At 40.0% G+C, this 27,537-nt stretch overlaps 1 long non-coding RNA gene across 1 annotated transcript; it reads left to right on the top strand.

Annotated features, from left to right (window-relative positions):
* Nucleotides 1-4,918: 4,918 nt before the first annotated feature.
* LOC147606623 (uncharacterized) lies at nucleotides 4,919-5,692 on the top strand. The gene is made up of 2 exons (XR_015264931.1): nucleotides 4,919-5,182; nucleotides 5,500-5,692. It is a non-coding gene; the product is annotated as an uncharacterized LOC147606623 (long non-coding RNA).
* The last annotated feature ends 21,845 nt before the right edge of the window (nucleotides 5,693-27,537 follow it).

Here is a 27,537-nt window from a genome sequence, read left to right as displayed (position 1 = left end):
GATGCTTTTATAACTAGAAGGGTTCGAAGATTTTGGGCCTATATCATTTTGCTAAACACGCTGCTATTTGTGGTGTAACAGGTGCGCTGCTATTTGTGGTGTAACAGGTGTGCTGCTCATCAGCAGCACAACTAGGAGTGCTATAGTGCTGCATTAAAAAAAAGTTGGAGCAGCTGGGGAGTCTGCACATGACTTCCTAGTTTGCCCGAGCTCTTTTTTTCTAATGTAGACACAATAAAACTAACATAACTTCACATCATCTCATGAACAAGTGTAGTGGAAAACTTATTAAATAGCAAAAAGAAAAGACATTTGCAAACCATGGTTTTAGGAATATCAAAATTCAATTACAATACTTAGCGGAATTACATAAGTGTATGTTTCCAAAAAACTCATATACAAGATAAAGCACAATAAAAACATATGCAGCTAGGGGCTATCTAGATCTCATGTTGTGTGATTGGGATTGTTCCTTGTAGCTCCGGCACTCCCTTTGCTTCTCACATTTCCATTGCTACCGACATGGACATTTACAGCACCATTTCTAGTTACATGATCCTAAAACACAATAAAACTAATACAAGTGAGAATCAGTTTTGCAAAAACAAAGAGGTTTAGGGTTTAGGAATGTACTTACTTTCCATGCTTGCCAAGAATCTCCTCCAGTAATAACAATATATCCTTCATCTTGCACCCTATCAATAGAGCTTGTAAACCACATTATAATGCAAAATCATATTCCTCTTGCATAGGGGGGTGGTCCACTACTTCAAGCTATAGCCATACAAACCAATGAACATTATAGAAAGTTGTTATTTAAGATAACATTCTTTAATTAAAAGATAAGATACAATTTGAGGCTAATATATACTTACAAATATTATTGGGATATCGACTCCTCCTTCACGTGTAATATCAGGCCTCAAGTTATTTGCATCTATCCAAGAAAAAAAATCAATACTTAAAAACTCTTATATGCATAGGAGGCTACCAGCATGCGTAGGTTGCTACCGGCATGCGTGGGAAGCTACCGCATGCGTAGGAATCTACCGGCATGTGTGGGAAGCTACCGGCATGCATGGGTTTCTACCGAGATGTATAGGTTGCTACTGGAATGCTTAGGAAGCCACCCCCAACATTCATGTATTGGTTGCTACTACCATGCGTTCGAAGCTACCGGCTTGCATAGGAAGCTACCGGCATGCATTGGTTGCTACCGGCATGCATAGGAATCTATTGGCATGCGTTGGTTGCTATCGGCTTCCATAGGTAGGTACCGACATGCATAGGAAGGTACCGGCATGCATAGGTAGCTATCGGCATGCATAGAGCATGGAGAATGGAAAAATAAACAAACCCTAAACTTATAAACCCTATAACATGTAAAAGCATAAGAGAAGAAACTTGCAAGAAAGAGATCTCTTACCTTGTGAGGCTTGTATGTGTTGAAAACCTACAAAATCGAACCAAAATAAGGAAAAAATGTATTACGAACAAACCCTAATCTTAAAATCCCTAAAACTTACAAACCCTATAAACGTGTAGAAGCATGAAAGAAGAAACCTACAAGAGAAAGAGATCTCTTGTGAGGCTTGTATGTGTTGAAAATCTCCAAAATTAAGAAAAAGCAAGATCTCTTACCATATGAAGCTTTAATGCAGAGCTCTTAATTAGGGAAAAAGAAAAGAAAAACTTAAAAGAGAGAAAAGAGAAAGGAAATACCCAAAAGATAGCTTCCATGGAAAGCTTGTTTGCATAGGAGATAAATGAAAACAGTAGACATACCTTGCTTGAGCTTGAGGAGGATAGGTAGGAGATGTAGAAGTGACAGACAAGGTAAAAACAAACAAAAAAAAACCTCAGAGTACAAGTTTATTGTATTCAAAAGATAAAACTGTGCGGTGGTAAAAAAAGGGATATGTTCTACAATATAGTAGTGTTTATTCGCTTATAGACACTACTGAGGTAGACATCTATTGAAGGAGCTTGTACACAATTTCTCACCGGGATATGGAAAGTATCTTGTAGTCCAAATGGGAAGTATTGCTCATAATTGACAAACCCAAAATGGCCTTTGCTACTCTCTTTTTTGTAAGCGTCATCTTTGTTTGATCATAGTCCACCACAATAGCAGTATCATTAAATGGAACAATGGTAGAATCTTTAGCTGTATTTGTTGCCAAAGTAGATGATGTTTGTGGTTTCTCACTGACCATTCTTTGCAACGCAAAAAATAGTCATAATTGATGAACCCAAAAACGTCCTTCGCTACTCTTTTTGCAAGTTTCATCTTTGTTTGATCATAGTCCACCACAATAGCAGTATCACCAAATGGAACAATGGTAGAATCTTTAACTGTATGTTTTGCCAAAGTAGATGATGTTTGTGGTTTCTCACTGACTATTTTTATTTTACCTCTAGCCTCATCCTTTGAAATATTGTCTTGAACCTTGTAAAATCCATCTTTGTATTGTTTTATCATAGGCTCATTATTCTTATCCTCTGTAAAACAACCCATTGTTAATATAGACTAAGCACCATCGATCTGCATCTTTGCATCATCATAAGAAAATGCATCCAACAAGTTTGATTTATTAGAGTCGTTAATATCCATATGAATGTATGGAACTGTTTCTTTTCCTCCAATCCCCTCAAATAATGTCTTTACTACACCAAGATTTTTGTATGCAACTTTCTTGCAAAGTGTTGGGCATAAAAGGGAATTCAAGGAGGACAACACTAGATGTTGTTTCCCATGTAGCTACATTTGATTGTTGCAAAAGAAAATGTTGCCAAGTCCTGATGCAATTACATAATACTACTTTCTTTGAGTCATGGCTTCATCAGTCACGCTCTATGTGAAGACCTTGGTTGCATAAATGGAGTGTTGGCCAAAAAGTATCCAATACTTGTACTTATGAAGACGTTCTCTCCCTCACTATCTCCAAAGGTTTTCCATTGGCCTCATCAAAAGGAATTAGATTAGTACATGATGCAGGTGGTATAGAATTCAATCCACAATCGCGAGTGCTAATGTTTTGACATGCTTCTTGCTCATTTTTAGGTAGACATATATATTGCAGGAGCTTGTAGACAATTTCTCACTAGGATGTGGAAAGTATCTTGTAGTCCAAATGCATAGTATTTCTCATAAGTGACCAACCTAGAACGGCCTTCAATATTCTTTTTTGCAAGCTTCGTTTCTGTTTGATCATGGTCCACCACAATAGTAGTATCACCAAATGGAAACATTGTAGAATCTTTAGCTATATTTATCACCAAAGTAGATGATGTTTGTGGTTTCTGATTCACTGTTTTTGTTTTACCTCTAGCCTCATGCTTTGCAATATTGGCTGAACCTTGTAAAATTTATCTATTTATTATTTTCTTATAGGCGCAACATCCTCCACCTCTATACACCAAGATAGACTGAACACAATCGGTCTTCATCTTTGCATCATCATAAGAAAATGCATCCAACAACTATTATTTATTAGAGTCTCTATTATCCACACAAATGCTTTTTGTATGCCTCTTTCTTGGGTTGTAATGCAAACAATTGCACATGTTTCATTTGCTTCTCCTCTTCATTGTAGAAGTTAAGGTACCAAGTCCATGCCTTATCATCATTAACACCATAAATAATCTCACGCCTAGAGCTTTTCTTGGACTTTTATCAAGTAGATGATGTATTCCTCTTTGACATTTTGAACCTATTCAAAGTTTGATGTCATCAACTTAGTTTCATAAATTTTGTAGATCTTTATAAATTTTAATCAAGTCATGATTGAGTACCATAGAGAGATGAATTAAGATATTAGACTAAGTTAAATACTTTAAAGCGATATAAGAGGGAGTGAGCTATTAAGTGTATATATATTTGGATAATTGCCCAAATCTATATTGAATAAATGGTCAAATCTAGTGAGAGGAGCATTAGGGAAGTCCCCAATGTAACATACCCATTGTAAATAACAATGTACTTGCTTCAGAGTTGAAAAATATAACTTAGTTTGTCATTTTTACGATCAAAAAAACTTTTATTTTTGGAAAATGAGCCATTTTTACTTAGAAATTTGTAATTCTGAATCCAAATTTGGAATCTACGTGTAATTTTACGCTTAAAATAGTTTTTTCTGAACTAAAAACGGGTACCCGGAATGGGTTTAATTAAGCTTTTAGGCCTTTAAATCTGCGAACTTCCGACCAAAAATAGTAACTATCCAGGCGTCTAATCAACGAACGGAACACGCCCCCATGGTCACGGGGCAAGGCCGGACATTTTCGTCAAATAAAATTTTTTTGACCCCCCCGGGGCGGCGGGCGGCCGGCGTGGGCCCCACCACGGGCGCCGCCCGTGAAAAAAACCGACAATCCGCCCGGGACACCCAAGCGTGTACACGACCTAGACGCACCCTCCAGCACACCCCTACACGTACCCCCTCCTCCCAGAACCCTCTATCCACAGGTGTCGCGCTCTCTCTCTCTTGGGGACACCTCCACCCCCATGTGTCACACTTTCTCTCTCCTCGAGACACCTCCACCCCCAGGTGTCTCACGCCCACACCCTCTCCCGGACACCTACACCACCCAGGTGTCACCTTCCCGCACCCGGACGTCCACCCTCCAGCACCTATAAAAGGACCCTCCCAGCCCCCTTCTCCAGACAAGCCCCCAGCAAGCCCCTACGCGCAAGCTCTCTCTCAAGCTCTAGGACATGTCCTACACTCTTCTCCCCCCCCGTGTGAATAGACTTAAAGTGTGCCTCTCCTTCAACCCTTGCCTTACTCTTCCCTAGGCCTCCCTAGACGTACACTCTTCTCAAGAGCTCTCCAAGTTAAGGACACCCCTCTCAATTCCCCCCCCCCCCATATGCGGCGACTTAAACTTAGGCTAAGAGGTCGTTCCTACCCATAAGCCCAACAAGCTTTTCCTACCCCAAACGGACTCCGTTTTCGAATCCGTTTGAACCAGTAGAATTCTCTCTTTTCTCTCCACGCTCCCAACCTCTTATATTCACCTCGTTTTCTCTCTATCCTCTTAAAACTCTAGTGCTCCTATGGCGCCGAAACGCCGCCGAATTGAAGAACCACGCGCTGCCCAAGGAGGGAACGAGGCGAATCGCGTCCCTGCAATCGACTTCGCCCCTCTTGAAGCGAATAGGCATGAAAATGATAACCAGGTTGGTCATTTAATAAGTTTAAGAAAAAAATTCTCTCTTATGAAGTTTAATGCAAAGATTCGAAATAATAGGAAAGGAATCAAGGTTAAACCCTAGTATAGATGGCCTAAAGTACCTTATGGTTACTCTTAAGTAAAGTTATAGGAAAGTAATCTTGCTTTTGAATCATTGTCTTTCCGAAACGATGGTTTTTTGTTAATGCGTGAACTCATTGAATAAAGGCTATGTCTCTTTTTATTGGATATACTGTTGGTTTATTGCTAAGATGCAGGTACAGCTTCTCCCCCCCTTAGCTAACTCCGTGCTTGTCTGTGTAGACGGGCGGAGGATATAGCGAGGCCGGGAGTCGGCCCAGGGCAATCCCCTCCTATGCCACTGGGAATTGGTTTTCACCACCAGGGTGATGTATATATGCTGCCTAGTTCTGTGGGTCCAGGCTAGTGCGGTGACTTAACCCCCACCTCATGAGGAGACGTCCCCTCCGAAGAGCGAGAGGGTTTGGTACAAGCGTCAGTACCTGAGGGGGTGACAGGACGGCTTGGCCCTCATCGGCTGGCTGATGACGAGGGGAGACGGTCCGTGAGGTTTACCCAGCTGGTTGAGGCTGGAAGATCGAATTCTAGATTATCGATGTAGTTGTGGTTATGGTTATGGTTTGGACATGAGTTTGGATTGGAATATCGGCCCGGTTTCAGGGTCTTTGTAAATATTTTTCACTGTAAGTATGCTCGTTGATTTCAATGTTGTGCTAAGGAAGATTTTCTTTAAGGAATCAAGTGTTATTAATTAACAAAGGAATTTGTTTTTAAGTGTTTCACAGTGTGGTAGGACTTAATTAGGAAACAATTGAACGGGTGAGTGTGTGGAAAGTGGGAGAATGGATGCCCTGACGGTACCATTCTAAGGATGGGTGGACCCGATCAGTCGGGTAGCTTTCTACTAGTCGTAACCTACGATACTTAGGGAATAGTAGAGTTACGAACAAGACTTGTTTTAGGGGACCGAGCCAGCGGCCGTGCCTCATGAATACGGGGGAAAAAGGCGTTGGCTTCCTTGAACCAAGTGTGGGTCTTGTTCCATCTCCACGCACTTTTCGTGCTGGGGATTAGAATTTCCTTTAGGATGACTACGTTTCCCCTGCGAGATAGAGTTAGGTCCGTCCGTTTGCTCGTAACCTCGTATTTCTACGAGATCGAGGTGTCGTCAATCGGAAAATAACACGAGACTTGACCGCCTATCAAAAGGATTCCCTCGCCCTACGGGTCGGGGGTCCTCACACGTGGTATCAAAGCCAGGTTTAGACTTGGGAGATTTTATATTGTATTCTCTTGTTACTCTAGGAATTCTTGCTAAACTAATCTAGTTACGGCTGGATGCAGGAGGACGAGATGGATCCCTATTCTCGCTTCCTGGTATTCCAATGCATGTTCATGACTGCTTGTCGCTCTTCCGAATTCGAGTTCCGTGACACTATGATGCATATTGTAGACAAGCTAACCCTTCCTCTTTACACTTGCATCGAAATGGGATGGAACAGAACTGAGTATTGGCATCGTCGATCTACCTACTTCATCATTCGAGCTGAGCACGTCGGCAATCTCACCAACGACTTGAGGCGGATCCGTTATGCCGAGATGTTGCGGATGGTTCGCCTGTTCTGGTTTATTGGCACTCCTCGTAACACCTATGTCACTATCGATGGGAATCGCATGCTGCAGAATCGTTGGGTTTATGATAAGGTGACTCAAGTTGTATCCCCTGATAGAGTAGCCGTTACCCGTCTTTCTAGACGAGGTTTACCTCCCCTACCAGAGACTTATCGAGTTCTTGAAACCATGGGAGAACCCCCCTACTTTTTCAATGCTACCACCGCAGATCTTTATTAGGTTCCCTAGAGGACTACCATGTAAATAAATAAGATTGGATTTAGTCCAATCCTTGTAAATGGCTTGGTTTACTTGTAAATGGCTTGGTTTACTTGTAAATATTAAAGCTTGGAATAAAAAGTTTTGATTTTCACACTCATTGTCTTATGTGTATTAAACCGCCTAAGTGACATGATTCTAAATTTAGCTTCATATTGATAACCAGGATCGTCAACTTCTTGCTCCCAATGCATTATATACTGATACACAGGAGAAGAAGCTTCTCCTCAAACAAATGCAACCTCCCTCATTTAATGGGGCAGGGTCAAAGATTGAAAGGGATGCAGAAGTTTGGATAGAAGCCATGGACGATTACTTTTCGGCTGCTGGTACAGGAATTGGGAATCAATCCATGCTTGCCAGATTCCATCTTACCGGGGACGCCAAACTTTGGTGGAAGCAATGGTGCCGAGATAAGGGCGTCACTGAAGATACCCAAACCTGGAGTGACATTAAGCAAGCTGTGAAGGGCCGTTATCTTCCCCCATCTCATGAATCTATTAAGATGAACGAGTTCTTCAGCCTCAAGCAGCTTAGCTTAACCTTGGAGGAATACTACTCAAAATTTGTCACACTTGGCAAATATGCTCCACCTATGTCAATCACTCAACAAGTGGCCCGATTTTGCCAAGGGCTGAATGAACCTTTGGATTCTCGCCTTGAAGCAATGAGGCCAACCACCTTGCAAGATGCTCTTACCCGAGCCAAACCTCTGGCTAAAGAAGTAAAGAGTGGTCAAGCAAAGAAGAGAGGCTATCCTGAGTCTAACCTAAGGGGGCGCCTTCAGAGGAATTACCAATCGAATTTCCGCCACAACACTATTGGTCAGTATCCCAATAATTTTGTCCCCCGCAGTTATGCTAATTCCACTTCAGAATCCTATGGGGACCAAAGGTGCTTTTATTGCAATGAAGTTGGCCACTTCCGGAATGAATGCCCCAAACTTGCAAGACCCTCTCTCAATCCTAGTGTCACTGCTGCTCCACAAGACGGCCGGGTAGTTCAAGGTCGTGGGATTCCTAATAACCGCCAAGCTAGACGAGGTGGTGGTGGACGTGGTAGAGGTCGTGGAGTGACTGCTCGTGTCTGCTCTATGATTGGTGAACCAACTTTAGAGATGGAAGAAGAAGAGCAAGCCACCATTCATGCAGCTATAGAACATCAAGGACCTAATCAGCAGTTTTCTGTTATCCAAGCTCCGGCTACTTATCAAGGTAGATCTTTCCAGCTTTTGGTTGATTGTGGTAGTACGCATTCGTTTCTTTCTCCAAAATGCTTGCGTAAGCTACAGTTAGATCAAAAACCAGCCCAAGCAATGATTGTTGAGTTAGCTAGTGGAAAAGAAGAAGTATCCCGACATTGTGTGGGAGATCTTGAATTTGAATTGGATGGTGAATCAACCCATGGGTATTTTAGAAGCTTACCATTAGGGATTTATGATGGAATCCTTGGTATGGATTGGTTAATTGCAAACAATGCTGACATTCACTGTGCTGAAGGAGGCATCACCTTTAAGAATAGTCAAGGACAGATAGTATCAGCCCAGGGAAAAACAGGTAAACCCAAATTTCATTTGGTCAAAGCTAATCGCCTTCTTAAGGGAGTACGCAAGGGCCAACAGATCTTCCTTGTCAAACTCAACAAGGTAGAAGAAAGCAACCCAGATTTAGAACCCTCTTGGCTCCAGGAGTTTTCAGATATCTTTCCAGAGGAACTTACAAAACTACCCCCATCTCGAGAAGTAGATCATGGGATTGAGTTAATCCCTGGTGCTGAATCAGTTTCAAGGAGACCTTACAAAATGTCTCTTCCCGAAGCCATAGAGCTCAAAGAACAACTTAGGCAGCTCATTGAGCAAGGATTCATTCGCCCTAGTAATTCCCCATGGGGAGCGCCTGTTCTTTTCCAGAGAAAGAAGGATGGCTCGCTTCGGCTTTGTATTGACTACCGAGGCCTAAACAAGGTCACTGTCAAAAACAAATACCCCATTCCTCGCATCGACGAACTTCTTGACAGACTTTATGGATCCAAAGTTTTCTCCAAGATGGATTTAAGGTCTAGCTACTATCAAATTAGGATCAAGGAATCAGATATCTCCAAAACCGCTTTCAATACCCGCTATGGCCACTATGAATTTACAGTCATGCCATTCGAACTAACCAATGCTCCCGCCACCTTCAACCGCCTGATGCAGGATATCTTCCGACCCTACTTGGATGAATTTGTCCTTGTCTTCTTCGATGACATCTTGGTCTATTCTCAGTCTATAGAGGAACATGAGGAGCATGTACGCAAAGTATTGCAAATACTGCGCGAACATAAGCTCTATGCCAAGAAAAGCAAATGTACCTTCTTCACTTCCCAAATTGAATATCTAGGGTTCATTGTCTCCTCAAGGGGCATCTCAGTAGACCCTGCCAAAGTCAAGGATATATTGGAATGGCCACCCCCTAGGACAGTCAAAGAAATCCGTGGGTTTCTAGGCATCACAGGATGGTATAGGATCTTCATCAAGGATTATGCCAAGATAGCCGCACCCTTAACTGATCTCCTCAAGAAGGAATGTAAGATAGTATGGTTACCAATCCACCAAATCAGTTTTAGCCAACTTAAAGCTATCCTCACCTCAGCACCAGTTCTGAAGCTCCCTGACTTCACCAAAGAGTTTGAGGTTGTCACTGATGCTAGTGGCCTTGCACTTGGTGGTGTCTTAATTCAAGAAGGAAGGCCTGTGGCTTACACTTCTCGTAAGTTTAAATCCTATGAAGTCAATTATGCCACCCATGATTTGGAACTCCTTGCAGTTGTTCATTGTTTCAAGTTATGGAGACACTATCTCCTAGGCCGTAAGTTTCTACTTGTAACTGACCACCAGAGCTTAAAGTGGATCTTCACCCAGCCCAATCTCAACATGAGGCAAAGGAGGTGGATTGAGATTCTGCAAGAGTTTGATTTTGATATCAAATTTCGTCCTGAAAAGGATAATGTTGTAGCAGATGCCCTCAGTCGCAAATCCTTCCTAAGTGCAATCTCTATGCCAAATAACCCCATCCTAGAGAAGGTAAAGCAGGTTTCACCTCATGACCCTGATTACCAAAAGCTGGTAAGCCTAGTTCACAAGGAGGCACCCACAGAAAAGGAAAATGTATTGATCAAGGGATACACCCTCGATGATGAATGCCTCTACTTCATGCATAGGTTATGTATTCCCAAAGATCTTGCACTAAAGAAGATGATCTTGTATGAAGCTCATGATAGCCCCGTAGCAGGACACCCAGGTTATGCAAAAACCTTGAATGCCTTAAGGAGAAGTTATTTTTGGCCTGGAATGAAGAGAGATATCCTTCAATACATCAGACAATGCCTTTCATGTCAAAGGATTAAAGCTGAAAGAATCAAAATGCCCGGGAAACTCCAACCTCTGGACATTCCTTAGATGAAGTGGGAATGTATCAGTATGGATTTTGTCACAAGTCTTTCCACAACACAAGGAGGGTATGATTCTATATTAGTAGTTGTGGATATGCTTACCAAAGTCACCCATATTATCCCAGTAAAGAAGACATTTAAATCTTCTGATATTGCCCGCCTTTTCATCAAGGAAATCTTTAGGCTTCATGGATTGCCAAAAAGAATAGTCAGTGACCGGGACTCTGACTTCACTTCAAAGTTCTGGACATCATTATTCCAGGCTATTGGAACACAACTTTGTTTCAGTACAGCTTACCACCCAGAAACAGATGGTCAAACTGAGAGAGTTAATCAGGTTATAGAAGACATCCTGAGAGCCTATTGTGGGCGTGAACCAAAGAAGTGGATTCAGTATCTCTCTCTAGTGGAATTCTCTTACAATACATCCTATCACCAAAGCATAGGGATGTCACCATTCAAAGCTCTTTATGGTCAGGAGTGTTTATCTCCCTTAAACTTCTCTGACCCCACACTAAAGGTTGAAGCCTCCAGGATAATGCTTGAAGAAATGGAAGAACAAACCAAAGCTATTCGTAAGGATATTAAAGCCGCCCAGGATCGACAGAAGCATTATGCTGATACCAAAAGATCTGACAGAATTTTTCAGCAAGGAGACAAAGTTTTTCTTCGAGTGCGGCCAAAGAGAAGTTCTCTATCTCTTGGAAAATTTAGGAAACTGAGTCCAAGGTATTGTGGGCCTTATGAAATCATCAAATGTTTGGGAAAACATGCCTACAAACTTCGCCTCCCAACCCACCTCAAGATCCATGATGTATTCCATGTAAGCTTACTAAAGCCATATGTGCCTCATCCTGATCATGTTCTTGATGATGAACAAATTGTAATGCCAACTCAGGGAGTCCTTGAAATGAGACCTAATAGAATCATCGACTCTAGAGAAAGAGTGCTTTGCAATAGAATCCTTAGGGAACATTTAGTGGAATGGAAAGATTACCCTGAGGAGGATGCCACTTGGGAGGAAGAGTCAACCCTCCAAAAGAATTACCCAGAGTTCGTGCCGAGATGAGGACATCTCGAGTTCTTTTAGTAGGGAAGGATGTAACATACCCATTGTAAATAACAATGTACTTGCTTCAGAGTTGAAAAATATAACTTAGTTTGTCATTTTTACGATCAAAAAAACTTCTATTTTTGGAAAATGAGCCATTTTTACTTAGAAATTTGTAATTCTGAATCCAAATTTGGAATCTACGTGTAATTTTACGCTTAAAATAGTTTTTTCTAAACTAAAAACGGGTACCCGGAATGGGTTTAATTAAGCTTTTAGGCCTTTAAATCTGCGAACTTCCGACCAAAAATAGTAACTATCCAGGCGTCTAATCAACGAACGGAACACGCCCCCATGGTCACGGGGCAAGGCCAGACATTTTCCTCAAATAAAATTTTTTTGACCCCCCCGGGGCGGCGGGCGGCCGGCGTGGGCCCCACCACGGGCGCCGCCCGTGAAAAAAACCGACAATCCGCCCGGGACACCCAAGCGTGTACACGACCTAGACGCACCCTCCAGCACACCCCTACACGTACCCCCTCCTCCCATAACCCTCTATCCACAAGTGTCGCGCTCTCTCTCTCTCTTGGGGACACCTCCACCCCCATGTGTCACACTTTCTCTCTCCTCGAGACACCTCCACCCCCAGGTGTCTCACGCCCACACCCTCTCCCGGACACCTACACCACCCAGGTGTCACCTTCCCGCACCCGGACGTCCACCCTCCAGCACCTATAAAAGGACCCTCCCAGCCCCCTTCTCCAGACAAGCCCCCAGCAAGCCCCTACGCGCAAGCTCTCTCTCAAGCTCTAGGACATGTCCTACACTCTTCTCCCCCCCCCCGTGTGAATAGACTTAAAGTGTGCCTCTCCTTCAACCCTTGCCTTACTCTTCCCTAGGCCTCCCTAGACGTACACTCTTCTCAAGAGCTCTCCAAGTTAAGGACACCCCTCTCAATTCCCCCCCCCCATATGCGGCGACTTAAACTTAGGCTAAGAGGTCGTTCCTGCCCATAAGCCCAACAAGCTTTTCCTACCCCAAACGGACTCCGTTTTCGAATCCGTTTGAACCAGTAGAATTCTCTCTTTTCTCTCCACGCTCCCAACCTCTTATATTCACCTCGTTTTCTCTCTATCCTCTTAAAACTCTAGTGCTCCTATGGCGCCGAAACGCCGCCGAATTGAAGAACCACGCGCTGCCCAAGGAGGGAACGAGGCGAATCGCGTCCCTGCAATCGACTTCGCCCCTCTTGAAGCGAATAGGCATGAAAATGATAACCAGGTTGGTCATTTAATAAGTTTAAGAAAAAAATTCTCTCTTATGAAGTTTAATGCAACGATTCGAAATAATAGGAAAGGAACCAAGGTTAAACCCTAGTATAGATGGCCTAAAGTACCTTATGGTTACTCTTAAGTAAAGTTATAGGAAAGTAATCTTGCTTTTGAATCATTGTCTTTCCGAAACGATGGTTTTTTGTTAATGCGTGAACTCATTGAATAAAGGCTATGTCTCTTTTTATTGGATATACTGTTGGTTTATTGCTAAGATGCAGGTACAGCTTCTCCCCCCCTTAGCTAACTCCGTGCTTGTCTGTGTAGACGGGCGGAGGATATAGCGAGGCCGGGAGTTGGCCCAGGGCAATCCCCTCCTATGCCACTGGGAATTGGTTTTCACCACCAGGGTGATGTATATATGCTGCCTAGTTCTGTGGGTCCAGGCTAGTGCGGTGACTTAACCCCCACCTCATGAGGAGACGTCCCCTCCGAAGAGCGAGAGGGTTTGGTACAAGCGTCAGTACCTGAGGGGGTGACAGGACGGCTTGGCCCTCATCGGCTGGCTGACGACGAGGGGAGACGGTCCGTGAGGTTTACCCAGCTGGTTGAGGCTGGAAGATCGAATTCTAGATTATCGATGTAGTTGTGGTTATGGTTATGGTTTGGACATGAGTTTGGATTGGAATATCGGTCCGGTTTCAGGGTCTTTGTAAATATTTTTCACTGTAAGTATGCTCGTTGATTTCAATGTTGTGCTAAGGAAGATTTTCTTTAAGGAATCAAGTGTTATTAATTAACAAAGGAATTTGTTTTTAAGTGTTTCACAGTGTGGTAGGACTTAATTAGGAAACAATTGAACGGGTGAGTGTGTGGAAAGTGGGAGAATGGATGCCCTGACGGTACCATTCTAAGGATGGGTGGACCCGATCAGTCGGGTAGCTTTCTACTAGTCGTAACCTACGATACTTAGGGAATAGTAGAGTTACGAACAAGACTTGTTTTAGGGGACCGAGCCAGCGGCCGTGCCTCATGAATACGGGGGAAAAAGGCGTTGGCTTCCTTGAACCAAGTGTGGGTCTTGTTCCATCTCCACGCACTTTTCGTGCTGGGGATTAGAATTTCCTTTAGGATGACTACGTTTCCCCTGCGAGATAGAGTTAGGTCCGTCCGTTTGCTCGTAACCTCGTATTTCTACGAGATCGAGGTGTCGTCAATCGGAAAATAACACGAGACTTGACCGCCTATCAAAAGGATTCCCCCGCCCTACGGGTCGGGGGTCCTCACACCCAATATGAGTTAACATTAGGAAAGTCTCCAATAGGCAGCGTGAGTTCTAGCAAGATGAGCATTAGGCTAGTCCCCAATAAGAGTGAGATATTAATTGTAGATAGATTTAGATTGTGCAAATCTATATTGAATGGTTGGCCAAATATAGTGATAGGAGCATTAGGCAAGTCCCCAATAGAAGTGAGGTATGGATTGTAGCTAGATTTGGACAATTGTCCAAATGTACATTTAATGGTTGGCCAAAACTATTGAGAAAAGCATTAGACAAATCCCTAATAGGAGTGAGGTGTGAGGTGTGAGGTGTATATAGATTTGGACAATTGTCTAAATCTACATAGAGTGATTTATCAAATATAGTGAGAAGATCATTAGCCAAGTTTATGGTCAGTGCTAGCACTAAAAGGAGCATTAGGCAAGTCGTGAATAAGACTGAGCGTTCAAATATAGTGATAGGAGAATTAGGCAAATCCCCAAAAGGATCTAGGTATGGATTGTAGGTAGATTTGGACAATTGTCCAAATCTACATTTAAGTGTTGGGCAAAACTCTTGAGAAGAAGATTAAGAAAATCTTTAATTGGAGTAAGCTATGAGTTATATATAATTTTCCAAGTCTACATGGAGTGGTTAGTCAAATATAGTGAGAGTGGAGCATTAGCCATGTTTGTGGTCAGGGTTAGTATTAGGATATCCTTTAATGGGGATGAGGTCTAGTCAAAGGAGCATTAGGCAAGTCTCCAATAGGAGTAACCTATGAATTAAAAATGGGTTTGCACAATTGTCTAAATCTATATGGAATGGCTGGCCAAATCTATTGAAAAAAGCATTAGGTTACAAGTCCTTAATAGGAGTGAGATATGAATTGCTGATATATTTGGAGAATTGTCTAAATCTATATTGAACGGTTGGCCAAATCTATTGAAAAAAGCATTAGGTTACAAGTCCTTAATAGGAGTGAGATATGAATTGCTTATATTGTAGGATCCCTGTTCCCACCGAGCAACAGATTTGGGATACTAGCAGCGGAAGTAGCACTTCTCACGCGGGACAGGGGTCCCACATTCGAGGCCTCACCCACGGATATCCAGAAAAGAGACTAATCTGTCGGTTGTTCCACGAACCCGAAAAAACTTCCTTTACCGGAAAGCACGGGCGATTCCACCAGGATAACTTTTTACTCTAACGTAGTCAAGATCATTTCTGATCGAGCTGATCCAATTACATCTATAAGATACTCGGTCAGATCAAGGAAGAAACTTGCACTTGGATCATTGGGATCAACGCTTTTTTTCCCATTCAAGAGGCACAACCGTTGATTCCTATCCATAGAACAGTTACTGTTCGGGATTTATTTTATCTATCGTAAAAACAAAAGTTTGAGTCTTGATTTACGGATCCATCAGTCCAGCCTAACCCCATCCAGTCCCATGGGTTAGCCAACCGCCCAACCACTGTAGTGATGGGATCCAATTAAGAATTTGGTTAGGTTTTGTCCCGAGTACCAAGGAAAAGAGTTCCAAGGTCCCCTAGCCGGATGTTCATGCAAAAATAAAACTAGTCACACCACACACACCCAATATGAAATTGCCTTTTCACAGATTCAACCAGTTTAAAACAATCCTTTAATAAAACCATAGTATCACTGATCACCATCTTCCAATTTATCCGGTTGATTCTTAATTTTCCCATCATTCCTTCATCAGAGTATCTATGACATCATTGGCAACCAGGACGCTCACCACCTGTCCACTCAGGGGCCGTTTCCTAGTTCCTAGCCCATAATACTCGGCAATATAATCACTTATCAAGATGGACTCTCGTTGAAGATCAGCAAGATCAACCAACAGATCCATATAAAGAGCCATGGACTCATCCATTGAAGACCAGCAAGGTCAATCAACCAGATCCATGCCCGGTTTCAGAAAACAACTCTTACTCCTTGTTCCAATATCTTCCTCGACGCACGCGTGGGTATCCTAGGCGACCCAGAGCCCGAGCACCGTATGGTCAGCACGCTCTAGGATCCTTCGCAGCAGGTGACCTAGCACTTCACTCATAAGCCGTTTCCTTGGCCCCTCATCCACCGTACCGAAAGCTCACCATTTTAATCGAACCGAGGCTGGTCAAGACCTCGGCCGACCTTGCTACGCGAGACGTCCTCCATTGACTCTCCGTCAGCAGTTGCAACTTTATCAGTTAGGTCCACAAACTTAATCACAAGACAGTCAAAATGCTACCCCAGCATTCCTGACATAAAACAATCATTTACAAACAGCATTTACAAACAGTTTACAAATACAGTTTCTATATTAACTCTCATTTTTCCACATTATCCCTCATCAACCCACATTACTTATTCCACATTCCATTTATATGTGTACTCATCCAATCACATCATTTTCCATCTCCTCACTTCAGATTCCCTCACATCACATATCATATATTCACATCCATACACATATATCCACATCTATATCCACATTCACATCGATACATCCACCTCTATATGCATACATTCCTATCTACATGCATACATCCACAACTCCATGCATACATCTACTTCTCCATGCATACTTCCACATCCACATTCACATTCACATCCATACATCTACATCTACATGCATACATCCACCTCCACATTCACATCCACATCTATACATCTACATCTACATGCATACATCCACATCTCCATTCACATGCATACATCCACATCTCCATACATCCACATCTATACATCTACATCTACATGTATACATCCACATCTCCATTCACATCCACATCTATACATCTACATGCATACATCCACATCTCCATTCACATCCACATCTATACATCTACATCTACATGCATACATCCACATCTCCATTCACATGCATACATCCACATCTCCATACATCCACATCTCCATTCACATCCACATCTATACATCTACATCTACATGCATACATCCACATCTCCATTCACATCCACATCTATACATCTACATGCATACATCCACATCTCCATTCACATCCACATCTATACATCTACATCTACATGCATATATCTACATCTCCATTCACATCCATATCTACACATCTACATCTACATGCATACATCTACATCTCCATTCACATCCACATCTACACATCTACATCTACATGCATACATCTACATCTCCATTCACATCCACATCTATACATCTACATCTACATGCATACATCCACATCTCCATTCACATCCCCATCTATACATCTACATGCATACATCCACATCTCCATTCACATCCCCATCTATACATCTACATCTACATGCATACATCCACATCTCCATTCACATCCATATCTATACATCTACATCTACATGCATACCTCCACACCTCCATGATTACAATAAAATTCTTTTAATTAATCTAGGATGATAATTCCTAGAATATGGTAGGAAGTCCTCTTTTTATGCTTTGAATGAAATTATTTTATGTGTAAATTTTTATAAAATTTTGCCATAGCTTCGCTACTATAACTGATAAAGCTCCAATATTTTAAAAGATAGGTTATCTTTAAGGGAATGATTAGAATGATCCCTAATTGGATCATTAACCCTTAATGGATTAAATAAAAATAATCACAAACTAAAAGCATAGATTTAAAAAAACTATTAATTTATTCTTAAGCATAGATTAATCTTGGATTAAGAAAAAGCTTTATGAAAAGCTTCATTTGGATTGAGAATGGGTCATGAGTATGACCATTTCTTAAGTGAGAGAGAGAAAAAACCAGTAGAATTAAACATAAATGAAAATTTATGTAATTCTTTACTATCATTAATTAATTAACTTTAATAGTATTTCAAAAACCATACCAATTAAGCTTCTCAAGCTTGAGAGGGGTTGAGAAGAGAGAAACATTGAGAAATTATAGAAAAGATCAAAATTCACCATACTTACCTTACAATTTGCTTGATTCTTTATTCACGGTAGAGGCCCCCAACCAATCAATTGGTTTAGTATGTTGATGGAGCCACCAATGGGGATTTAAGAAAGAGAGGTGTCAAAAACTAGTGAATTATTAAAGACTTCACAGTTCTTGGCTTAGGTGGAGAAGAGTAACACTGCATAAGACACTATATTTTTTTCAACAAGGGAAGGCTTCTATTTATAGGAAAAATTGAGTTCCTAACCAAACAAACTGATTCTAGAATTTTCCAAGTCAGTTTGGTTGAATTTGGACTAGATTTGAACCTAGTTTGGTTACTTTTTGATTCGATTTGGTTCCATTTTGATTTGGTTTGGTTCAAGAGAGATGAGAGATAAAAATATCACATTATTTTTGAGTTTAAAACTCATTCAAGCATGTGAAATATGCACCTCCTTTAAAGAACTCCCCTTCCTTACATATGTGTCAAAATTTTATTGCTCATAGTTTTTTTACTAATAAACCATGTACATTTTCAACTCTTCATCTTATGTGAAATATGCACCTTCTTTAAAGAACTCCCCTTCCTTATATATGTGTCAAAATTTTATTGCTCATAGTTTTTTTACTAATAAACCTTGTACATTTTCAACTCTTCATCTTATGTGAAATATGCACCTTCTTTAAAGAACTCCCCTTCCTTACATATGTGTCAAAATTTTATTGCTCATAGTTTTTTACTAATAAACCTTGTACATTTTCAACTCTTCATCTTATGTGAAATATGCATCTTCTTTAAAGAACTCCCCTTCCTTACATATCTGTCAAAATTTTATTGCTCATAGTTTTTTACTAATTAACCTTGTACATTTTCAACTCTTCATCTTATGTGAGCATTTACTCATTTTTGGGTATCTTCTTTTACAAATTGGATTTATCTCCTCCCTACACATGGATTGATGCTATTGGCCAATAGGAACCTTAATTGGACCATAATCCAAAAATTTCTTAGAATCTAGACCCTTAGACTAAGGTTCTTTATACCTATTTCCAATTAATTCCAATTGTACATTGGAAAATTCTTTTTGAATTTTTTGTTTCAGGAGAACTTATTTTAATAGGATGAGATAATTTTCTATCCAAAAATATTAAAAATCTGAATATTCTCTCTCTAGAATATTTTCTCTCTCTAGGTTAAAACATTTATAAACAAGGTCTTTATATTTCTGAAGAGGGATTGATTACAGGGGAAGATACTAGACATCAAAAAGGGGTTGGGGGAGGAATCTTACATTCTACCCCACTTAAAAAATGCGAGATGTCCTCATCTCGCAAACTGGGATAATTTCGCAAGATGCACGAATATGAGACTTAGAGAAAAATTTTAATTAAGATTAACCACCAAGAAAAGTCTTAAGGAGAGCAAGATTCAAAATAAGAACAAGATTTAAACTTTATTCATTCTCGGAACTTATACAGTAAAGATAGAAGAACTCTTTACACTTCCATAAGCCCGTCCATCATATGGTCACAAAAGGAGCACCCACAAGCTACACAAATATAGGGTAACTCAACTATGGGAATGATTCTGTTGGTTATTGCCGCACCTATCTCAGTGGTATGAGGTGATCTAACAAAAGGACCTCTGAGAGGTAAGCCAAAAACGGGGTAAAGACATATCTTCTTATGAGGAAGAAAACACGCCAGTAAGAAGACCCACTCAGAAAACCCAAGATGCCTTGATCTCATGACGCAGTAGTATCGGGGACCCAAACCTAAGGCTTCAATAACCATGGCCAAGTGGACATTGTTACGAAAGTGCTGCTGACCCCAGGGTGTTACCCTAGTTATGTTTTGATAGGTCCGCCATTTGGTCTGAGCTACAGAAGTTCCTAGGTGAGGAAAAAGTGAGCGCTCATACTATTCTATAGAGTCTTTCTTCACAGACTCTCTTGCGTCTTGAAGGTGAGAAATCATCAGGGATAAAACTAATTCCTGTTGCCAAGCCATGAAGGAGATGAAGAAGAAGGGAGAGTAAAAATAAAACTAGTCACACCACTCACACACCCAATATGAACTTGCCTTTTCACAGATTCAACCAGTTTAAAACAATCCTTTAATAAAACCATAGCATCACTGATCACCATCTTCCAATTTATCCGGTTGATTCTTAATTTTCCCATCATTCCTTCATCAGAGTATCTATGGCATCATTGGCAACTAGGACGCTCACCACCTGTCCACTCAGGGGCCGTTTCCTAGTTCCTGGCCCATAATACTCGGCAATATAATCACTTATCAAGATGGACTCTCGTTGAAGATCAGCAAGATCAACCAATAGATCCATATAAAGAGCCATGGACTCATCCATTGAAGTCCAGCAAGGTCAATCAACCAGATCCATGCCCGGTTTCAGAAAACAACTCTTACTCCTTGTTCCAATATCTTCCTCGACGCACGCGTGGGTATCCTAGACGACCCAGAGCTCAAGCACTGTATGGTCAGCACCCTCTAGGATCCTTCACAGGTGACCTAGCGCTTCACTCATAGGCCGCTTCCTTGGCCCCTCATCCACCGTACCGGAAGCTCACCATTTTAATCGAACCGAGGCTAGTCAAGATCTCGGCCGACCTTGCTACGCGAGACGTCCTCCATTGACTCTCCGTCAGCAGTTGTTGCAACTGTATCAGTTAGGTCCACGACCTTAATCACAAGACAGTCAAAATGCTACCCCAGCATTCTTGACATAAAACAATCATTTACAAACAGTTTACAAATACAGTTTCTATATTAACTCTCATTTTTCCACATTATCCCTCATCAACCCACATTACTTATTCCACATTCCATTTATATGTGTACTCATCCAATCACATCATTTTCCATCTCCTCACTTCAGATTCCTTCACATCACATATCATATATTCACATCCATACATATATCCACATCTATATCCATATTCACATCGATACATCCACCTCTATATGCATACATTCCTATCTACATGCATACATCCACAACTCCATGCATACATCCACTTCTCCATGCATACTTCCACATCCACATTCACATTCACATCCATACATCTACATCTACATGCATACATCCACCTCCACATTCACATCCACGTCTATACATCTACATCTACATGCATACATCCACATCTCCATTCACATCTCCATTCACATGCATACATCCACATCTCCATACATCCACATCTATACATCTACATCTACATGCATACATCCACATCTCCATTCACATCCACATCTATACATCTACATGCATACATCCACATCTCCATTCACATCCACATCTATACATCTACATCTACATCTACATGCATACATTCACATCTCCATTCACATGCATACATCCACATCTCCATACATCCACATCTCCATTCACATCCACATCTATACATCTACATCTACATGCATACATCCACATCTCCATTCACATCCACATCTATACATCTACATGCATACATCCACATCTCCATTCACATCCACATCTATATATCTACATCTACATGCATACATTTAATCTCCATTCACATCCACATCTGTACATCTACATCTACATGCATACATCTACATCTCCATTCACATCCATATCTATACATCTACATCTACATGCGTACATCTACATCTCCATTCACATCCACATCTATACATCTACATCTATATGCATACATCCACATCTCCATTCACATCCCCATCTATACATCTACATGCATACATCCACATCTCCATTCACATCCCCATCTATACATCTACATGCATACATCCACATCTCCATTCACATCCCTATCTATACATCTACATCTACATGCATACATCCACATCTCCATTCACTTCCATATCTATACATCTACATCTACATGCATACCTCCACACTTCCATGATTATAATAAAATTCTTTTAATTAATCTAGGATGATAATTCCTAGAATATGGTAGGAAGTCCTCTTTTCATGCTTTGAATGAAATTATTTTATGTGTGAATTTTTATAAAATTTTGCCATAGCTTCGCTACTATAACTGATCAATCTCAATTATTTTAAAAGATAGGTTATCTTTAAGGGAATGATTAGAATGATCCCTAATTGGATCATTAACCCTTAATGAATTAAATAAAAATAATCACAAACTAAAAGCATAGATTAAAAAAACTATTAATTTATTCTTAAGCATAGATTAATCTTGGATTAAGAAAAAGCTTTATGAAAAGCTTCATTTTGGATTGAGAATGGGTCATGAGTATGACCATTTCTTAAGTGAGAGAGAGAAAAAGCCATTAGAATTAAACATAAATGAAAATTTATGTAATTCTTTACTATCATTAATTAATTAACTTTAATAGTATTTCAAAAACCATACCAACTAAGCTTCTCAAGCTTGAGAGGAGTTTAGAAGAGAGAAACATTGAGAAATTATAGAAAAGATCAAAATTCACCATACTTACCTTACAATTTGCTTGATTCTTTATTCACGGTAGAGACCCCCAACCAATCAATTGATTTAGTATGTTGATGGAGCTACCAATGGGGATTTAAGAAAGAGAGAAGTGTCAAAAACTAGTGAATTATTAAAGAATTCATAGTTCTTGGCTTAGGTGGAGTAGAGTAACAATGCATAAGACACTATATTTTTTTCAACAAGGGAAGGCTTCTATTTATAGGAAAAATTGAGTTCCTAACCAAACAAACTGATTCTAGAATTTTCCAAGTCAGTTTGGTTGAATTTGGACTAGATTTGGACCTAGTTTGGTTACTTTTTAATTCGATTTGGTTCCATTTTGATTTGGTTTGGTTCAAAAGAGATGAGAGATAAAAATATCACATTATTTTTGAGTCTAAAACTCATTCAAGCATGTGAAATATGCACCTCCTTTAAAGAACTCCCCTTCCATACATATGTGTCAAAATTTTATTGCTCATAGTTTTTTTACTAATAAACCTTGTACATTTTCAACTCTTCATCTTATGTGAAATATGCACCTTCTTTAAAGAACTCCCCTTCCTTACATATGTGTCAAAATTTTATTGCTCATAGTTTTTTTACTAGTAAACCTTGTACATTTTCAACTCTTCATCTTATGTGAAATATGCACCTTCTTTAAAGAACTCCCCTTCCTTACATATGTGTAAAAATTTTATTGCTCATAGTTTTTTACTAATCAACCTTGTACATTTTTTACTCTTCATCTTATGTGAAATATGCATCTTCTTTAAAGAACTCCCCTTCCTTACATATGTGTCAAAATTTTATTGCTCATAGTTTTTTACTAATAAACCTTGTACATTTTCAACTCTTCATCTTATGTGAGCATTTACTCATTTTTGGGTATCTTCTTTTACAAATTGGATTTATCTCCTCCCTACACATGGATTGATGCTATTGGCCCATAGGAACCTTAATTGGACCATAATCCAAAAATTTCTTAAAATCTAGACCCTTAGACTAAGGTTCTTTATACCTATTTCCAATTAATTCCAATTGTACATTGAAAAATTCTTTTTGAATATTTTGTTTCAGGAGAACTTATTTTAATAGGATGAGATAATTTTCTATCCAAAAATATTAAAAATCTGAATATTCTCTCTCTAAAATATTTTCTCTCTCTAGGTTAAAACATTTATAAACAAGATCTTTATATTTCTGAAGAGGGATTGATTACAGGGGAAGATACTAGACGTCAAAAAGGGGTTGGGGGAGGAATCTTACATATATATTTGGAGAATTGTCTAAATCTATATTGAACGGTTGGTCAAATCTAGTGAGAAGAGCATAACATGAGTCCCCAGTAGGAGTGAGCTATGAATTCTATATAGATTTGGATAATTGTCCAAATCTATATTGAATGGGTAGTCAAATTCAGTGAGAGGAGCATTAGACAAATACCCAATAGGGGTGAGGTCTAGTGAGAGGAGCATTTTGGAAGTCCCCAATTGTAGTGAGCTATGAGTTGAAGTTAGATTAAGACAATTTTCCTCCCCAAGTGGGGTGAGCTATGAATTAAAAATAGTACGATAAGCATTAAGCAAATCCCCAATAGGAGTGAGCTATAAATTGGAAGTAATAAGAGAAGCATTAGGCAAATCCCCAATAAGGGTTAGTATTAGGCAAGCCCCCAATAAGAGTGAGCTATAAATTCTAGATAGATTGGGATTGTCCAAATCTGTATTGAATGATTGCCCAAGTTTGTAGCCATGGTTAATATTAGAAATTTCTTTAATGGGGAGTGAGTTCTAGTCAAAGAAGCATTAAACAAGTCTCCAATAGGAGTAAGTTATGAATTATAAATAGATTTGGATAAGTGTCTAAATATATATTGAATGGTTGGCGAAATCTATTGATAAGAGCATTAGGTAAGTCCTTAATAGAAGTGAGATATGAATTGTTTATAGATTTGGAGAATTGTCTAAATCTATATGGAAAGGTTAGTAAAATCCAGTGATAGGAGCATTATGTGAGTCCTTAGTAGGAGTGAACTATGAATTATACACAAATTTGGACAATTGTCCAAATCTAGATTGAACGGGTGGTCAAATTTAGTGAGAGGAGCATTAGACAAATCCCCAATAAGGGTTAGCCTTAGATAAGTGTCCCATAGGGTTGAGGTCTAGTGAGAGGAGCATTTTGGAAGTCCCCATTCAGAGTGAGCCATCAATTTGCAGTTAGATTGTCCTCCCCAATTGGGGTGAACTATGAATTGAAACTCATGAGAGAAGCTTTAGCCAAATCCCTAATAAGGGTTAGTATTAGGCAAGCCCGCAATAGGGGCGTGAGTTATAGTGATAGGAGAATTAGGTAAGTTTCCAATAGAAGTGAGCTATGAGTTATAGATAGATTTGGATTATCCAAATCTATATTGAATGGTTGGCTAAATAGCATTAGGAAAGTCTCCAATAGCGGTGACACATTTGGATAAATTTTACCAAATCTAGATTTAATGGTTAGCCAAACGTATTGAGAAGAGCATTAGGCAAGTTCCTAATAGGAGCGAGCTATGAATTGCATATAGATTTAGATGATGTCTAAATCTATATTGAGTTGTTGGTCAAATATAGTGAGAGGAGCGGCACTAGGCAATTTTGTGGTAATGGTTAGCATAAGGGTGTAGTCAGAGGAGCATTAGGCAAGTCCCCATAGGAGTGCACTATGAACTAAAGATAAATTATCCAAATCTGTATTAAATGGTTGGCCAAATATAGTGAAATAAGCATAAGCAAGTCCTCAATTGGATTGATCTATAAAGTATAGATAGATGTGTATTGTCCAAATTTGTATTGAATGGTTGAGGAAATCTAGGGATAGGAGCAATAGGCAAGTCCCGAATAGGATTAAGGTATGGATTGTAGGTAGATTAAGAAGATTATCAAAATCCATATTTCATGGTTGGTCAAATCTACATTTAATGGTTAGCCAAATGTGGTAAGAAGAGAATTAGGTAGGAAAGTCCCTAATAGAAGTGAACTATGAATTAAATATAGATTTGGGCAATTTTCCAAAACTACATTCAGCGATTGGCCAAATCTAGTGAGAGGAGCATTAGTTATGTTCATGGTTAGGATTAGCATTAGTCCAATCCTCATTAGGAATGAGCTATGAACTATATATAGATTTGTATAATTGTCCAAATCTATATCTTGAATGGTTAGCCAAATCTTGTGAGAAGAGGATTAGTTACTAATATGAGTGAGCCATGCATTGTATATAGATTTAGACAAGTGTCCAAATCTATACTGAATGGTTCTAGTAAGAGGAGCATTAGGAAAAAATCCAATAGGAGTGGTGTATGTATGTATATAGATTTGTCCAAATCTATATCAATGAATGATTGGCTAAATCCAACGAGAAGAGCATTATACAAATCCGTATTAAGGGTTGGATTTAGGCAAGATCTCCAATAGGGTTAAGGTCTACTAAGAGGAGAATTATGGAAGCCCCAAATAGGGTTGAGGTATGTATAGGTACATTAAGAGAATTATCAAAATCTATATTTCACGATTAGCCAAACCTACATTTAATTGGTTAGTCAAATGTGGTGAGAAGAGAATTAGGTAGGAAAGTCCCTAATATGAGTGAACTATGAGTTAAATGTAGATGTGGGAAATCGTTGAAACTTGTATATTGAATGGTTAGCTAAATCTCGTGAGAAGAGAATTAGTCACTAATATGAGTGAGCTATGCTTTTCATATAGCTTCAGACAACTGTCCAAATCTATACTGAATGGTTCTAGTAGTAAGAGGAGCATTAGGAAAGTCCCCACAGTAGGAGTGGTGTATGTATGTATATAGATTTATCCAAATCTATATCAAATGAATGATTGGCTAAATCCAACAAGAGGAGTGGTAGACAAATCCATACTAAGAGTTAGGCTTAAGCAACGTCTCCAGTAGAGTTGACGTTGTGTGAAGTTTTTTGGGAGCCTCAAACTCAACTTGTACATGTGTACATGAGTGTTGTTCGTGTTGTGGTAAAGTCATGGGAACACCCATTGACTCAGTGTGGGCATCATGGATGCAGCAATCAAGCTTAGGGCCTTGATGGAAGCGTATACGTAAGGAAAATAATAAGATCTTGGAGATGACACGAAAATGGTCTATTGGAGATGGTATCAGTCATTCGGTTACTTGAATGTGTGCGCGTCCCAAAATAGAGTGGGCACTCGTAGGTCATACTCAAAGGTGTGCATGGAAGCATGAGCACAAGGTAATGCAAAGGGGCCTTCTTAGCATTGTGGCCATCCTCCAATCTTAAAAAGAATGAAAAAATGAAAACATCGACGTGGCTGGCAAAGACCACGTTGTCGTGCCATGGCACGTCTATGGTGTGAAACCATGCATGTGAGGACATCAAATACAAATCCAGATGCATGAGTTAAGTGCCATGACGAGTTATCATATGATGCTCATGTACACATGTTCATATTGTAAATGAGGTTCAATAAGACGAGCTGAGGCTGAGTCAGGTCTTGAAGCTTTGTATACGAGTGTGGTGTGAATTATGGAGACATATGTTTATGGTAGACCTTGCAGTAGAAAACACTCAGTTACATACTTGGCCTGAGTGGCTATGTAAATGATGGTATGGGTGGCTTGTAAAAGGGCTAAGTGAATGATGTAAATGGTTATCCATGTGCATGATATGAACTTCCCTCAATGTTGACGAAGATTTTTTTCATCATTATTTCCAAATCAATGTGACATGGAACTGATGCATAATTTTCAAGGGAGGGATTATAGATGAAGCCCATGTTCATCGTGAAGAAGCTTTCAAGGTTGCAAAACAATGGGTGACGAAGTCTAGAAGTGCATACTTGATGTAGAAGGTCCCGCAAGTTAAGTGTGAAGGCCTTAGTTGCCTTGGTTTATTTAGTTGCAAAGGAGAAGTGAATACATTATGAGTATGAGTAGAGAAGGAAAATTAAGGCTATGAAGGCAGCTACGTGGCAGCAATGCTTAACTACAAAAAAGGTGGCGTATGAGT

Source organism: Cibotium barometz, chromosome 57 (assembly GCF_041138505.1).
Source record: "Cibotium barometz isolate CiBa-2024 chromosome 57, ASM4113850v1, whole genome shotgun sequence".
In the NCBI taxonomy this organism is placed as follows: domain Eukaryota; kingdom Viridiplantae; phylum Streptophyta; class Polypodiopsida; order Cyatheales; family Cibotiaceae; genus Cibotium; species Cibotium barometz.
This window is presented reverse-complemented; position numbering and strand designations above follow the sequence as displayed.